Source organism: Oryctolagus cuniculus, chromosome X, assembly GCF_051225735.1.
Source record: "Oryctolagus cuniculus isolate XC-2025 breed Fujian yellow rabbit chromosome X, ASM5122573v1, whole genome shotgun sequence".
Taxonomy (NCBI): Eukaryota; Metazoa; Chordata; class Mammalia; order Lagomorpha; family Leporidae; genus Oryctolagus; species Oryctolagus cuniculus.
Window position 1 is genome coordinate 23,645,840 of NC_142888.1, and position 16,461 is coordinate 23,662,300.

A 16,461-nucleotide genomic window follows, 5' to 3' on the forward strand; every position below is an offset into this window, starting at 1 on the left:
GTGTGTAGTATTGCCTCTAGATGTGAACGAAAGATGGGAATGCTAAGAACTGTGTGGCTATCAGCATCAGGCTGCTATGACATTATTCTGCCTGCATATATGATTACTTCAGTGATTTTTGTGTCATTTTTCATTTAGCAATACACTTCATCAGTCAATGTGGTTTTGTTATAATGGAACATGAAACTGTAGCTCTAGACAAGAATTTAGCTTGCAGGCATTGCAGTAGAAGTTTAAGCAAAATCTGAAAGCAACATCTCCTCAAGTGGACAGTGTAAAAAAAAAAAAAAAAGAAAAGCTAGTATTTACTGATTTCTTACTGGACTTCTTGGAAAATAGACTTGGCTGCAAGGGTCACAGACACATAATAATGACTTTAAAAAGATAGAAATATATTACTTTCTAATGTAGAAAACAGGTTTGGTTGGATGCTTAGTGATATTACTGTGTGGGCTCCACTTAAGTGGGAGTCTAGGCTCCATGTTTTTTGTTCCACCATCTTCAGAGTTTAGCTCCTGGTCAAGGGTATCTCACCCCTGTGTTCTCACCCAAGCCTCTAGGAAGGTGAAAGGTCAAAGGAAAGAGGATACTCCATTTCCAATTAGGTACATAAACTAAAGGTCGCATTTATCATTTCCACTCATATTCAATTGTCCAACATTTAGTATCATGAAAAAAATTAATTGTAAGGGACACTGAGAAATGTATTTATTCTGAGTGGCCATGGGCCTTGCTGGATGTTCCACTATTAGAGAAGCAAGAGCAGATATCAGAAAGCACATACCAGAATTGTCTATTTTACAACTACTGTATTTATAGCTGTGTTAAACACTTACAAACATTGTTTTTACTTAGTGCTCATAACAACCCTAGAGTTTGCTCTACATATTGTATATTTTGAGACACAGAGAGGTTAATTCTCCTTAAGACAGAGGGAGTTAAGTAATTGTCAGAGGAAATAAGTGGCGTAATCAGGATTTGAACTCAGGCCATCTGACTTTAGAGCCCTTTGTTCTGGGCCACTCTGTAATCTTTGCTTGCTCTTTGTCTCCCTTGAACCTTGATATGATCTGCTAGATGAGGTTGCTTGTAAGAATTAAGGTTTCAAGGATGCTTTATATATTATTTGTTAATGGTTTTCTCTTCTACATGGTTAATCACTTCCATTCAAAAATCCCTATCTTGTTTGGTGCAAAGTGGTGTCCTATACAATTTAATGTAGACAGAGTAACAAAAGAAAAGTCATGCCACAAAAAGTTGACAGGAATTTTAATGAAAATATTTCCTAATCTGAAAACAATATGTCTATTTAATGATAAAGCAAGAAGTTTTTGATACATTGAGTAGCATTTTGAAGATGGGACACAAATAATGAATTTAATATATTACCAGAATACAGAAATGAAAAGATTCAATCTTTCAACAACTGTCAAGATAGTTCATCTATTCATTTTTATGAATAATTTCAGCTACTGGGGCAGCACTGTGGCATAGTGGGCCAGCATCTGTGGTGCCAGCATCCCATATAGACTACGGTTCTAATCCTGGCTGCTCCTCTTCCAGTCCAGAAGTCTGCTATGGCCTGGGAAAGCAGTAAAATATGGCCCAAGAGCACGGGCCCCTGAACCTGTGTGGGATACCTAGAAGAGGTTCCTGGCTTCTGACTTCAGATTGGCCTGGCTCCGGCCATTGCAGCCATTTAGAATTAACCAGTGGATGGAAGAGCCTCTCTCTCTCTCTGTCTCTCCCTCTCTCTGTTTGTAACTGTACCTCTTAAATAAATAAATAAAATAAGTAAAAAAAAAGACATTTCAACTACATATATGTCATGAATTGCTATATTAATTTGAATGCATCTGTATAGCAATAAGGAAAACAGAATAAATTGATAGCTTAAAACACAGAAGCATCCTGAATTGATCCATAATGAAAAGTTGATGTTAGCTAGAATTAAATCTTAACAGCTTTTTTTAATTTCCTTTTCATCTTTGTTTTATTTTTTCACCAATTTTTGCCAAATAAACCATTTATTTAATGAGTACAAATGTCATAAGTATAACTTTAGGAATATAGTAATTCTTCCCATCATACCCATCCTCACACCCCCCCCACTCCCACCCCACCACTTCCTCCTCTCCCATTTCCAGTTCCATTCTCCACTAAGAAAAAAAAAAAAAACTGTTCCTCAACAGCCAAGACAAGGGTTGTTCAAGTCATTGCTTCTCAGTGTCAATTTCACTTCTACAAATTTCATTTTAGGTTCTCTATTATCACAGATCAAGGAGAACATATGATATTTGTCCCTTTGGGACTGGCTTGTTTAACAAAGTATGATGTTTTCCAGATTCATCCATTTTGATGCAAATGACTGGATTTCATTTTTTACCACTGTGTAGTATTCCATAAAGTAAATATCCCATAAATGCTCTATCCAATCTTCAGTTGATGGACATTTGGGTTGATTCCATGTCTTAGCTATTGTGAATTGAGCTATAATAAACATGGGGGTGCAGGTAACTCTTTTATTTGCTGATTTCATTACCCTTGGGTAAATTCCCGGAGTGGGATGGCTGGGTCATATGGTAGGTCTATATTCAGATTTCTGAGATATCTCCAAACTGATTTCCATAGTGGTTTTACCAGTTTACATTCCCACCAACAGTGGATTAGGGTACCTTTTCCCCCACATCCTCGCCAGCATTTGTTGTTTGTTGATTTCTGTAGGAAAGCTATTCTAACTTGGGTGAGATGAAACCTCATTGTGGTTTTGATTTGCATTTCCCTGATGGTTAGTGATCCTGCACATTTTTTCATGTGCCTGTTGACCATTTGTATTTCTTCTTTTGAAAACATGGAGGTACAGATAACTCTGATTGCTGATTTCATTTCCCTTGGGTAAATTCCCAGGAGTGGGATGACTGTCACTTATTTCTTATACTCTGCCTCTTTTCAGATTAAAAAAAAAAGAGAAAATGATAAAAAATTAATATTTTCAAGAATCAAAATATTTTTGCTTTCTGAATAAAAATTAGTTCTTGCAGTGAAGCAAAGGAAGGTAGTAAAATTTCTGGAAGTCCTTAGCAAGGAATTTAGAACATTATGTAAATTTCTCAGGTTTGTATTATTTTTGTGTGAAGCATGTTTGATCTTAGTTTTAGTCAATTTTAACTTTATTCTTAACAGATTGAAGAGTGTACATTTTCCTCTTCTCTCTTTTTAATAATATATTATGAAGGCTTTTATTAGTTTCTCATTGCTATAACTTAATACATGAGGTAGGCTATTTATTAATAAAGAAAAAGAGCTAGCAGTTTTGGAAGGTCAATGTTATGGTGCTGGCTGGCAATAACTCAGTTCTGGTGAAGACCCTCTCGATTGTGTCTTATCATGGTAGATGACAATGGCAGGAGTATGTGTGGGAGCATGTGATCACAACTTGACACGCAAAGAGTTGGATGGAAACAGGTGCAGGCTGTTATAACAACCTTCTCAGGAGCACTACCAATCAGTTGCATGAGAACCACCGAGAGAGCACCCAAGAACCACCTATGTCTGTTTCTAAGGCATATTCACAATTGAAGCAAGGACATTTCCACTAGGGTTCACCTTCAAGCACTGGGTCACACTGTCTTCAAACACCACCATCCTGGGAACCAAGCCTCCAACACTTTACCCTTTGGGAGACACAAAATCCTTACCCAATCCGTAGCAGCCCTCTAAGCCACAAAGCACACGATCATGCATTATCACCTCTGACCCTTACAAATACCTTTGGAGGAAGATAGGAAAATAATTATTACTTTTTAAAATTTATTTATTTACTTATTTGAAAGTCAGAAACGGAGAGAAAGAGAGTCTTCTATCTGCATGTTCACTCCCCAAATGGCCACACCAGCAGGAGGAGCTGGGCCAGGCCAAAAATCAAAATCCCAGAACTCCATCCTGGTTTCCTACATGGATGTCCAGAACTCAAACACTTGGGCCAACATCAGCTGCTTCCCCAGGTGCATTAGCAGGGAACTGGATTGGAAGCAGAAGAGCCAGGATCGAGCCAGTACTCTGATATGGGATGACAGTGTCACAGACAGCAACTTAATGTGCTCTGTCACGATGCTGGCTTCAGGAAAGGAATTATTATCTTTATTTTGAAGTTGGAGTAACCGAGATCCGGAAAGGTTAATTGGCATGCCCAGCGATACCTAGTAACCAACATGACTAGGTCTCTCTCTCTCTCTCTCTCTCTTTTGCTTATGCTTTCTTTTATTCATTCAACTGATATATATTATGTTCCAGGTACAGGGTTATATTCTACAAAATGCAGTTATAAAAAACAGTCTTTCCCTCTATGTCTGTTGACTTTCTTTCTATAGTCTGTGCCCTGTATAACATACAGAGGAGTAGAGGAGACAAACATTAAAGTAACATATTGAAACAACCAAATAATGTGCAATTAAAAGTGATATTAAAAGTTGTGAACAAAAAGAATACAGTACTTTGAATGCAATTAACATGGGGAGCTGCTATAGATTCACTGGTCAGAAAGCCACTCTGGAGAAACAATAGCAAAGCTGAAATTAAAAGGATATGTGGAAGCTATCCAGATTAAGAAGGAAGTTGTATTTTTATCAGTGACAATAGGCTAGGTGATGCTCCAATAATATCCCCAAACCCTCAGTGAAGGTTGGGGCTGGTGTTGTAGCTCAATGGGTTAAGCTGCTTCCTGCCGGTTCAAGTCCCAGCTGTTCAGCTTCCAATCCATCTCCCAGCACCTGAAAAAGTAGTGGAAGATGGCTGGGTACTTGGGCACCTGCCACCCATGTGGGAAACCCAGATAGAGTTCCAGGCTCCTGACTTTTTGTGGCCATTTGGGAAGTCACCCAGTGGAAGGAAGATCTCTTTCTCTGTCTCTTCTCTCTCTCTGTCATTCTACCTTTCAAATGAATAAAATAAATCTTAAAATAAAATAGAAAATAATGAAAGTTGTGCACTTGTACTACATGTCCACCACAGAATGGCTGAGCAATGTACTTCACAGCTTCCTGACTCTCTGACTAAAATTCAGACTTGGAGAGCACATACTGTTGGGACACTGCCATTCTCCATGGAAAGAAGAGGATGTGTATTGAACTGTGTACTTGATCTTAAAGCTTGTGCCTAGAATTGTATCCATTCCAAGTGCCCGTGCAAGTCACAAGACCACATCCAGTGTCAAGAGAGGAGGAATGTATAATTCTAACTTAGTCCCAGAGCTGAGGATAATGGGAATTATTTAGTGATCAGACTAATAACTGCAGTGTTAGATGACAGAATATGGAGGGAAGCTATTTACAACTGAGGAAATAGCATGTGCAAAGGCACTAATGTGGCAACCATGTTGCTGGGATACAGTGAGTAAATAGGATGTAACCAGGAGGAGAAGGTAACAGCAGGGGCTAAATTAGGAAGATCTTTATAGACTATGGAAAAGATGTGTGGGGTCGGCACCACAGCTCAATAAGCTAATCCTCCGCCTGTGGCGCTGGCACTCCAGGTTCTAGTCCTGGTTGGAGCGCTGGATTCTGTCCCGGTTGCCCCTCTTCCAGGCCAGCTCTCTGCTGTGGCCCGGGAGGGCAGTGGAGGATGGCCCAAGTGCTTGCGCCCTGCACCCGCATGGGAGACCAGGAGGAAGCACCTGGCTCCTGGCTTGGGATCCACGCAGAGCGCCGGCTGCAACGCACTGGCTGTAACAGCCACTCTGGGGGTGAACCAATGGAAAAGGAAGACCTTTCTCTCTGTCTCTCTCCCTCACTAACTCTGCCTGTCAAAAAAAGAAAAAAGAAATAGAGCAGCCAGGTCTCAAACCAGTGCCGACATGGGATGCCAGTATTGCAGGCAGCAGCTTAACCCATTAGGCCACAATCCTGGCCCCTACTGACAGGCTTTAAGCACAGGAACAACATGGTGTAAGAAATACTTTAAAGACTATTGACTAATCACACTTATTATTCCATGGAGAGTAGATTGGAAGGGAGTTAACAGGAAAGTAGGGAGGCCAAATAATAACCTTCCAGATTTCTCAGCGAGAATACATATTGGTACCCAATTTAACACAGTCCTATTTGAGGTAAAAAAAAATCCATCTAATTCAGAAATTTTTATTATTCATTATTATCCAGTTCAGTCTCCATCCCTTACACTTCTGAATTCATGCAGCACTTCAAGCCACTGCAGTGACCCACAGTGAAGGAAGGTGATGCTGAATGTTCTCTTCTTCTTTTACGTCTTTTCTCCTCCTATGGATCTGGGCTTACGTATGTTGAAGGAAAAGGGAAAGTGGGGCTCTGCGTAATTGCCTGCAATATTTGGTGACAGGACAAAAAGATCTTCTTTCTTCTGTCGTTAAAGATTTTCCATCCAAGGCTGATGACATATGTGTGTTTATGTCTTCTTGGCCTATTGAATCCACATGGATACTCCCAGAAGTGATGTTCTGCCTCCAGAGTATTGGTGGTATAGGTGATACACTATCTCAAACAGGACTCCTTCTGCTATGGTTCCATGTGGAAATGAGGTTAGGTGGAGGGTTGATGGATGTTGAGAAAGTGATGTACTCATTGAAAGTGAAGAATGATTTTGGCAGTGGTCTTGAGTAAATAGCTAAGAGAAAAATGATCCTGTTTTCCTAAAGTTATGTTTGAATCTATAATTTGGGGGATAACGTAGTTTCTAGACCTTGTAAGTTACAAGGTTTATCCATGAGCGTAGATGATTCACATGGACAGTAAGAAATGAGGAAGTCAAAGATGAACAGGTCCAAGAGCTGAGAGCTCAGGGAGTTGGATGTGTTACCCTTGAGGATGTTTTAGTCTTTAAGAAATGATGCCAGATGGAGGGTAGGGTATATTTCTTTCTTGTGGCTGTTGAAAATAATTACCACAACCTTGATGGCCTAACACAAAGCAAATTTAATCTCAAAGTTCTGTAAACCAAAAGGTGAAAATCAGCATCAATGGGCCAAAACCAAGGTGTTGACTGGGCCACACTTCCTTCAGAGGCTATAAGGGGAAATCTGCTGCTTGACTCATACCTTCTGGTAGTTTCTGGGACTCTGGCTGTGGCCTCATTGTTCCAATTTCTACCTCTGTGGTCACATTGCCTTTTTTTATTCTGTGCTTTCTCCTCTCAGTCTGTCTCATGTCTTCCTCCACCTCATTTTTGTTGTAATACTTGTGATTACATTGGACACATCTGAATATTCTCCCATCTCAAGGTCCTTAATTACATCTGCAAAGATTCCTTTTCCAAATACTGTAATTTTTACAAGTTCCAAGGGTTAGAATATGATATCTTTCAGTAGGCATTATTCAGCCAACTACAGACAGTGACTAAGAAGATAATGGCATCAAGGAGAGGCAGTAGGCAGTAGGCAGTAGACAATTGGATGGCACTTCAGTGGCCTAAAAGTAGTCAGACCATTCTTTCCTCTAGTCGTGAGGCTTTAGAAAGAAAGTTGGGTGCTGCATGCAACAAACCAAAGCAGACCTTCTAGGGTCTGGCTGTTTTTACAGTTTGAGTCTAGATTCTTCATTGCTTTTTCTTCCCTATAAAGTGAGCACAGGAAGTGAAGTGGATAGTAGAATGTATTGGAGTTAGCTGTCTTCAGTAAAGGGGGACTGCTGCTTTGTGCAGAATCTGTGCTATGTAAACTAATTCCTCAAAAAAAAAAGCCCTTAACCATTACCTTCTTTCACTAAAGAATGAGGTATCAGTTTTCTAGTCTCGCTTGCAGCTGGTGGCGATAATGCTGCACTGTCTGGTCGAAGAAGCGTATGCAGTCTGATTAGAGGACTTCTGTATCAGCTTTTGCTTTTTTGTTAAAGATAGATGCAGTTGATACCCTTCCTCCTGCCTTCAACATGAACTCTATGCTGGAACATAGAATCTCAGCCATTTTGCATAAGAATGATAAGTCACACTTTGAGCACAGGGGAGTGTCAAGATGATAGGATGCTGAATCCCTGATCATGTTATTTTGCACCTGAACTAATGCAAACAACTGCCTAACTCTGGATTTCTTAGTGTGTAAAAAAAAAAAGATGCATTTTTCAAGCAGCGGAAGCAATTCTAGCTCATATGAATGACTTCTCTGTTTATGAAGGAGATGAGAAGATACTGTGCTTGCAGCCCAGAAACTCATCTTCTTCAATGTCTAAGCTTGGGCCAGCAATGTAGAAACCAAATAGGTCTACTTTGCTTTGCAAGTGATGACTAGTAAAAGAGGCCAGAAACATCACCTATCCTATTCCTCTTTTCTAATTCCCTGTACTATTATTTCCCCCTTGCTAAAACTCCTTAGACTAGTCAGACTACATGCATAAATTACAGCCATAAATTATACAAAAATTTGTACTGCATCTTTCTTGTCATATATTTGACAGGACTTTATTTGGTTATCAACTTTTACCCAGTTCACAGTTACAGAGTTGAAAAGGATTTGGGGCCCAGTTTACATTCCCACAAACAATAGATTAGCATACTTTTTCCCCACATCCTCACCAGCATTTGTTTATTGTTGATTTCTGTATGAAAGCCATTCTAATTGGCTCCTATGAGTTTCAATAGTCTCTTAGTCATGTCTTTTGGATCCCTTATGTATAGGATCATGTCATCTGCAAATAAGGATAGTTTGACTTCCTCCTTCCTGATTTGTATCCCTTTGATTTCTTTTTCTTGTCTAATGGCTCTAGCTGGAACTTCCAGGACTATAATTGAAAACCAGGGGTGAAACTGGGCACCTTCGACTGGTTCTGGATCTCAATGGGAATGCTTCCAACTTTTCCCCATTCAATAGGATGCTGGCCATGGGTTTGTGATAAATTGCCTTGATTGTGTTGAGAAATGTTCCTTCTATACCAAATTTGCTTAGAGTTTTCATCATGAAAGGATGTTGTATTTTGTCAAATGCTTTCTCTGCATCTATTGAGATAATCATATGGTTTTTGTTCTTCAATTTGTTAATGTGATGTATCACATTGATTGATTTGCGATGTTAAACCATCCCTGTATACCAGGAATAAGTCCAACTTGGTCCAGATGAATGATCTTTCTGATGTTTTGTTGGATTCGATTGACCAGAATTTTGTTGAGGATTTTTGCATCTATGTTCATCAGAGAGATTGGTCTGTAGTTCTCTTTCTCTGTTGTATCTCTTTCAGGTTTAAGAATTAAGGTGATGCTGGATTCATAAAAAAACAATTTGGGAGGATTTCCTTCCTTTCTATTCTTTTGAACAGCTTCAGAAGTATTAGAGTTATTTCTTCTTTAAATTTTATGTAGAATTGAGTGGTGAAGCCATCTGGTCCTGGGCTTTTTTTTTTGGTGGGAGAGTCTTTAGTACTGATTCAATTTATGTCTTGGTTATGGGTCGGTTTAGGCTTTCTATGTCTTTATGACTCAATTTAGGTAGATTGTATGTGTTCAGGAATCTGTCCATTTCTTCTAGGTTTCCTGTTTTGTTGGCATACATTTCTTTGTAGTAATTTCTGATGATTGTTTTTTATGTCTGTGGTGTTTGTTGTCTTATTTCCTTTTTCATCTTTGATCTTATTAATTTAGATCTTCTCCCTCCTTTTTTTTTTTTGGTTAGTTGGGTCAATGGTTTGTCAATTTTATATATTTTTTGAAAAACTCTTCGTTTTGCTCCTCATTTTTCTGATCATTTGTATTATCTTCTTTGTTTTGATTTTGTTGATTTATTCTCTGGTTTTAATTATTTCTTTTCTCCTACTAGTTTTGGGTTTTGTTTGCTGTTGTTTTTCTAGGTCTTTGAGATGCATTGAGAGCTCATTTATTTGGGGCCTCTCCAATTTCTTGATGTAGGCACCTATTACTATAAACTTTCCTCTTAACACTGCTTTTGCTGTATCCCATAAGTTTTGATATGTTGTATTGTCATCTTCATTTGTTTGCAGAATTTTTTTTATTTCTTCAAGGATGCACCATTCATTGAGGAGCATGTTGTTTGGTCTCCATGTGTTTGCAAATGGTCTGGGGATTCCTGAGTTGATGATTACCAACTTTATTCCATTGTGGTCAGAGAATATGCATGGTATGATTTTGATTTCTTTGCATTTGCTGAGACTTGCTTTATGGACTAGCATGTGGTCAATACTAGAGAAAGTTCCACGTACTGGTAAGAAATTTTTTTTTTTAGTTCTGAATTTGCTTCTGGTTGCTTCTAAGTAATCTGGTGATTAACTTTCTCAATTCCATTTCTGGCATTTTCTCAATCTCTTCATCTTTACCTTCTACTATTAGTGTTGTAGAGTTCCATTGTGGAACTTAAGTGTCTTCCTTATTCTTATTTAAGTTTCTTCCTTTGTTTTTCAGCATTTATGTAGTTTTTTTATCTGGTTGCTTTTATCTTTGTTTTATGTCTTTGTGGCTTAGTGGGATGTCTATACTTTCAGTTAGCATCAAGAGGTGTGGACTGGGTGTGGCCCAGTTGCTCTGTTCAGTATTCTATGGTGCAGCAAGCATCCAAGGTAAGGCCCCGGTGGGGTTTTGTAGCTCTACTCTGGTTGTCTGTATGGAGTAGGGTGTTCACTTCTGTTGGTGTGACACACTCTTCTCCTCACAGCCCCGGTGTTAGTCCCTAGTTGTCGCTCCCCCTCTTCGCGGAGGAACGACACAGGACCCTATACTGTTCTTTCATCTGCTTGGCCCTCCCCAGGTTTGCTGCTGGTTCTTCCCGGGTTGGCTACCGACCCTTCCACCTCCGTGGAAGGGCGGTTCCCCCTAGCCACTTTCCCCACTTCCGCGGGGGAGCGGCACACCGCCGGCCGGCTCTCTCGGGGGCTGCACAGGTGTTCCCTCAGATGTTCCCCTTAGATGTTCCTGGTGCATGCCGTCTCTCTCCTCCTTTATAGTCCTCTTCCACCAATCCCAACTCTGCTACCCACACGCCGAGTACGCTGCTCTCCTCCAATCAGGAGCAGGTCCTACAGTTTATTGGTTGAACTGGAGGCAGCTGTGTAGAAGCTGTTTCTCCCTTCTCAGCGGCATATTGTGGGAGAGCAGATGCATAGAATAAGTCTTAATTCCAGTAACTTAGTCTAGTCCGAGTTGCTCCCCACACCTAGTATTTTCAGGACTAGCTCACATTGTTTAATAAACTGCACCTTTGATCTGTGGCATCTTTCCTATCAGCATGGTTCCTTCTGTTATGAGTTGCTATAAGTCTGTGGGTTGTGGGTGTGTGCAGGGAGCCCATGCCTATGTGAGCCTGGCTCACTTCTCAATTGTAGTGAGCAGCAACGAGCTTTCAATAGGTGGGGCTTCCCCTTGCCGTGCAGCTAGCATGGAGGGTGAAGGAATCCTTCTGTATTGTTGTGTCCCTCGCTGTTTGGGTTGGTGTCGCTCCCCCACTCGTGGAGGAACGACGCCAGAGCAGACGCTGTTTTCTTTCCCCGGCCCTTCCCAGATTTGCTGCTGCTCCCCCGCCTCCGCGGAGGAGCGGCACCCCCTCTGCTCCCCCGCTTTCGTGGAGGAGTGGCACCAACAAGCTCTCTGACGGACTCTCTCAGGGGGGCCCTGCATGTTGTCTCTCTCCCCCTTTTATAGTCCTCTCCCACCAATCCGTGCTCTGCTGCCCATGTGCTGAGCACGCGCTTTCTTCCAATCAGAGGTTGGATCAGGAATCAGCTAATTGACGAAGCAGCTGTGTAAGATTTGTTTACTCCCTCTCAGCGCCATATGGTGGGAGATCAGGCGCATAGAGTTAGTTTCAGTCCACAGTCTCAGCACTTTTTTGTCTCCCAGGTGCCCTGCCATGTTGCGGGAGATGGACCCTGCTCCCCACAGGTTGGGGGGTGAAGCAACCCCCACTATTGCTGGGCGCACTCACAGAAGGCAGGGGCAGCAGCCACCTACATCGTCCAAAAATAGAAAAAAAAAAAAGGTGCCGAATGGCTTCTCCCCACAGCTGCTGGTCCCTGCAGGGTGGTTGGAGAGGGAGGTGCACCATCTCCCTATTTGTTCATTTATTTTTTCCCCACATGGAACTTCAAAAGCAGTTCAGCAAGCACTCTCTCCCACTGTACGTACAGCTCCATGAACCCACGGATTACCTGCTCATCTGATCCACTGGGTCTGGTGCTCTCGTTTTTCTTATTCACTCTTTCCTCATGGACCTGCACCATCTCTGCTGTTCTTGCTGGATTTCCCACTGTGAATTCCACATGGTTTATCTCAGGCATGTAGTTTCAGATAGTCTTCAAATGAGAGCTCTTTTTTAATTTTAAACCCTGTAGCTTTTACAAGTTTACAAAAATAATCACATGGGACCTTTCTTATATTCAATTTCATAAGACAGGTGCTGTCCTTTATTCTTTTTAAAGATTTATTTATTTATTTATTTGAAAGTCAGAGTTACACACAGAGAGAAGGAGAGGCAGAGGGGCAGAGGGGCAGAGAGAGAGAGAGGTCTTCCATCCATTGGTTCACTCCCCAGTTGGCAGCAATGGCCAGAACTGTGCTGATCCGAAGCCAGGAGTCAGGAGCTTCTTCCTGGTCTCCCACGTGGGTGCAGGGGCCCAAGGACTTGGGCCATCTTCTACTGCTTTCCCAGGACATAGCAGAGAGCTGGATGGGAAGTGGGCAGCCAGGACACAAACTGGCACCCATATCAGGTGCTGGCATGGCAGGTGGCGGTTTTACCCACTATGCCACAATGCCAGCCCCAGGTGCTGTCCTTTAGGACATAAATATGCTTTGTAAACTATAAATCAAGGATGAGGAAAGCATGCACTGTGAGCTCTTGTTATTTGTTGTTAGATCAACAAGAGAGTGGGGATGTAAGGGTGTTCTGTCTACCTGTTGCAGCATATGAGCCAGTGTGTGGCATTTTTTGTCCTCTTGATTAATATGAAGAGTATTGGAAATCCTTAGTAGAGGACCTTTTTTTGACTCATTTTCATCCCTGAATATCAGAATGCCTAGTACAGAGTAGGTACTCAATAAATGCTTGTTGGATAAATGAATGAGGCAATGAATCATAGATTTTTGAAACTTCAGTCCTCACTTTGAAACTTCTCCATTTATGGATCTCTCATTAGTCTGGCAATTAAGTTTCTAGTTCCTTCTATACTGCTAACTATCTTTTAACATGAGACTCATAAAACCTCACTAGTTTCTTTGAGGGATCTAAAGGAAAATAAATAGTTTTAAATATTCAATTACTTTATAATCTAGCATGAAATTGGATCCTGAGCAGTATGTGACTTTGGGGAGATTGTTGTCTAGCTGAGTGTGACAATGTTTAGTACCATAAATGTGAAAGGAGATGGTGTGAGATGTGTGAAATCATTCTGGATTTTTTTTTCTGGAAAACAGAAATTTTGTGTTGAAGGAATTAGATATCAATAGCACAAATCAATGGAATATCAATAAGCATGTAAGTGGGAATTAACCTGTCTTCTGAAGCAGTGTTTTCCAAGTTCAGCAGTATATTAGAATAAATAAGGAAGTCCTTAAAAATCCCATTGACTAAACTACATCCCAAACCAATTACATCAGAATCTGTGAAAGTAATACCCGGGAATCATTATTTTAAACATATTCCCAAGTGATTCTTACATACAGCTAAATTTGAGAACAAATGTTCCAAAGCTGTGCTTCTCAAACTCTAACCACCTGGAGAATTTGTTAAAATGCAGATTCTGCTCCAGTAGGCTTGAGGCAGGACCTGTGATTCTATATTCTGACAAGTTCCAAGTTGATGCTGATGCTGGTGGAACAAGGAACCTGGAATAATAAAGTCCCTCAAAGGTAGATAAATATATTATATGTCAGGTAGTAAAAGCAGGAACATGGAGCTAACATTTATTTAGTGTCTATGTGCCAGGCATCGTGCTGGTAAATTTACGTACATTATCTCATGTAATCTTATAAACAACCATGGAAGATTACTTTTCTTCCTATTTTAGAAATGAGACTGAGGTTCTAAGTGGGTAAATCATTGCTTAAGGTGGAATAGCTAAATCATGATGGAACCTGGATCAAACATAAACATGTCTTACAGCAAAACTCATAGGTTTTTCCGTTAGAAAATTGTTGGAAACTCTCAAATGCCAAACATAATTATTTATATCTGAAATGACAGGTAATAGCTTTGTGAGTACAATCTTCAGGGATCACTTAAGGAAAGTCCGAGTGTTGCCAAGTTTGATTTCATACTCATACCTCATGCAGTATATCTAGGCAGGTAAAGAACATGATACCGTGTATGCCTTTAGACTGTGGCTATGCTGCAGTGCCATGGCATTAAAAATATCCTGGTGAAGTTAGAGTAGAATGTTAATAAATTCTTGTAGTAAAATATTATCGCTAGGGGAATATATCAAAATTCAAAAGTAAGGATGAGTGGAGAAGAGGTGTAGAGGGAGATTGGATAAAGGGTACCAAAGCACAGTCAGATAGAAATAGGTTATGGAGCAGGCGTTGTGTCACAGTGGGTTAAGTCAGCACTTGGAATCCCATGTCAGAGTACCTGGTTCAAATCCATACTACTCCATACTTCCAATCCAGCTTCCTGCTAATGTGCCTGGGATGAAAGAAACAGGTTGTACTGAGGCTGGCGCTGTGGCATAGTGAGCTAAGCCTCCGCCTGTGGCGCCGGCATCCCATATGAGCACCAGTTGATGTCCTGGATGCACCTCTTATGATCTACATCCCTGCTGTGCCCTGGGAAAGCAGTGGAAGATGGCCCAAGTGCTTGGGACCCTGCACTCACATGGGAGACCCAGAAGAAGCTCCTGGCTCCTGGCTTCAGATTGGCCCAGCTTGAGCCATTGTGGCCATTTGGGGAGTGAAACAGCAGATGGAAGACCTCTCTCTCTGTCTCTCCCTCTGTCTGTAACTCTGCCTCTCAAATAGATAATCTTTTTAAAAAATAAAAAAACAGGTTATACTAGTGGAAGCAATCTTTCCAGTTTAGAAGGCCATTCCTAATGTAACTTGGCCACATGAAACTTCTTTGTTATCATTATCTTATATACTAAACAACTTTATCATATAATAGCCATTACTGTCAAAGTTACATGAAAATTACTACTAAATAATAAATATCCTGCAAAACTATTAAGAATTTCTTGCCAGGTTTTTTTTTTCCCTTAGAACATATCCCTACAAGGATATAGGATAGAAAAAGAAAAATACAACTTATATACAGATCAATAGAACTACAGAACCATAAGGTAGATGCAGCAGCATTTTCTTAATACTGTTATTTAATGTTCTATTAGAATACATTGCAGGGCCGGTGCTATGGCACAGTAGGTTAATCCTCCACCTGCAGTGCTGGTATCCCATATGGGTGCCGGTTCTGGCCCTGGCTGCTCTTCTTCCTATCAAAATCTCAGATATGGCCTTGGAAAGCAGTGGGAGATGGCTCAAGTACTTAGGCCCTGCACCCACGTGGGAGACCTGGAAGAAGCAACTGGCTCCTGGCTTCAGATTGGCCCAGTTCCAGCTGTTGCAGCCATTTGGGGTGTGAACTAGCAGATGGAAGAGCTTTCTCTCTGTCTCTCCCTCTGTCTGTAACTCTACCTCTCAAGTAAACAAAATATTTTAAAAAAATACATTGCACACTTGAAAATGTGATATATATATATACACACACACACACACACACTATGGAATACTACTCAGCCATAAAAAAGAATGAAACCCTGTCTTTTGCAACAAAATAGATGCATCTGGAAACCATTATGCCTAGTGAAATCAACCAGTCCCCAAAAGAAAAATATCATGTGTTTTCTCTGATTTGTAATAATTAATATAGAGTATAAAAAGGTATAAGAATGAAACAGATATCTTGTGATTTGATTATTGTTTTTAGCCTTTGTTTACACTCCTGTGAAACAGTGAGCTTTATACTTTTTGCTTGTTGAATATTATGGCTAGTGGGGCATTGATCTTGTGATTATAGAGTAGACAGGGATTGTATATTCGCAAAAGTTGAAGAAAAGAAGAAGGGAAGGGAGTTGGGATTGGGAAAGGTAGAGAGGGGAGAAAGCATTACAGTTGTTTTCTTGGAGTTGTACCTGTGGAATGCATAATATCTGTTCTCTTTATATTGATAAAAATTTAAAAAATAAAAATTTTAAAAAATAAAACCTTGCAAAACTATGGGGTAACCTGGAAGGCAGCAGCTAATGGCGCAAGTGCTTGAGTCCATGCCATCCTCATGGGAGACCAAGATGGAGTTCCTGGCTTCTGGCTTTGGCCTGGCCCAACCCCGGATTTTGTGGGCATTTGGGGAGTAAACCAGTGGATGGAAGCTCTCATATTTTCTCTCTCTGTGTCTCTCTGTCTCTCTGTCTCTCTGTCTCTCTGTCTCTCTCTCTCTCTCTCTGTGTGTGTGTGTGTGTGAGAGAGAGAGAGAGAGAGAGAGAGAGACTGCCTTTCAAATAAATAAATTTT

General features: G+C 40.7%; 1 protein-coding gene across 14 annotated transcripts in view; it reads left to right on the plus strand.

Annotated features, from left to right (window-relative positions):
- Nucleotides 1-16,461, plus strand: part of SYTL5 (synaptotagmin like 5) — a 280,881-nt gene that overhangs the window by 160,736 nt on the left and 103,684 nt on the right. The gene's annotated exons all lie outside the window — the stretch shown is intronic.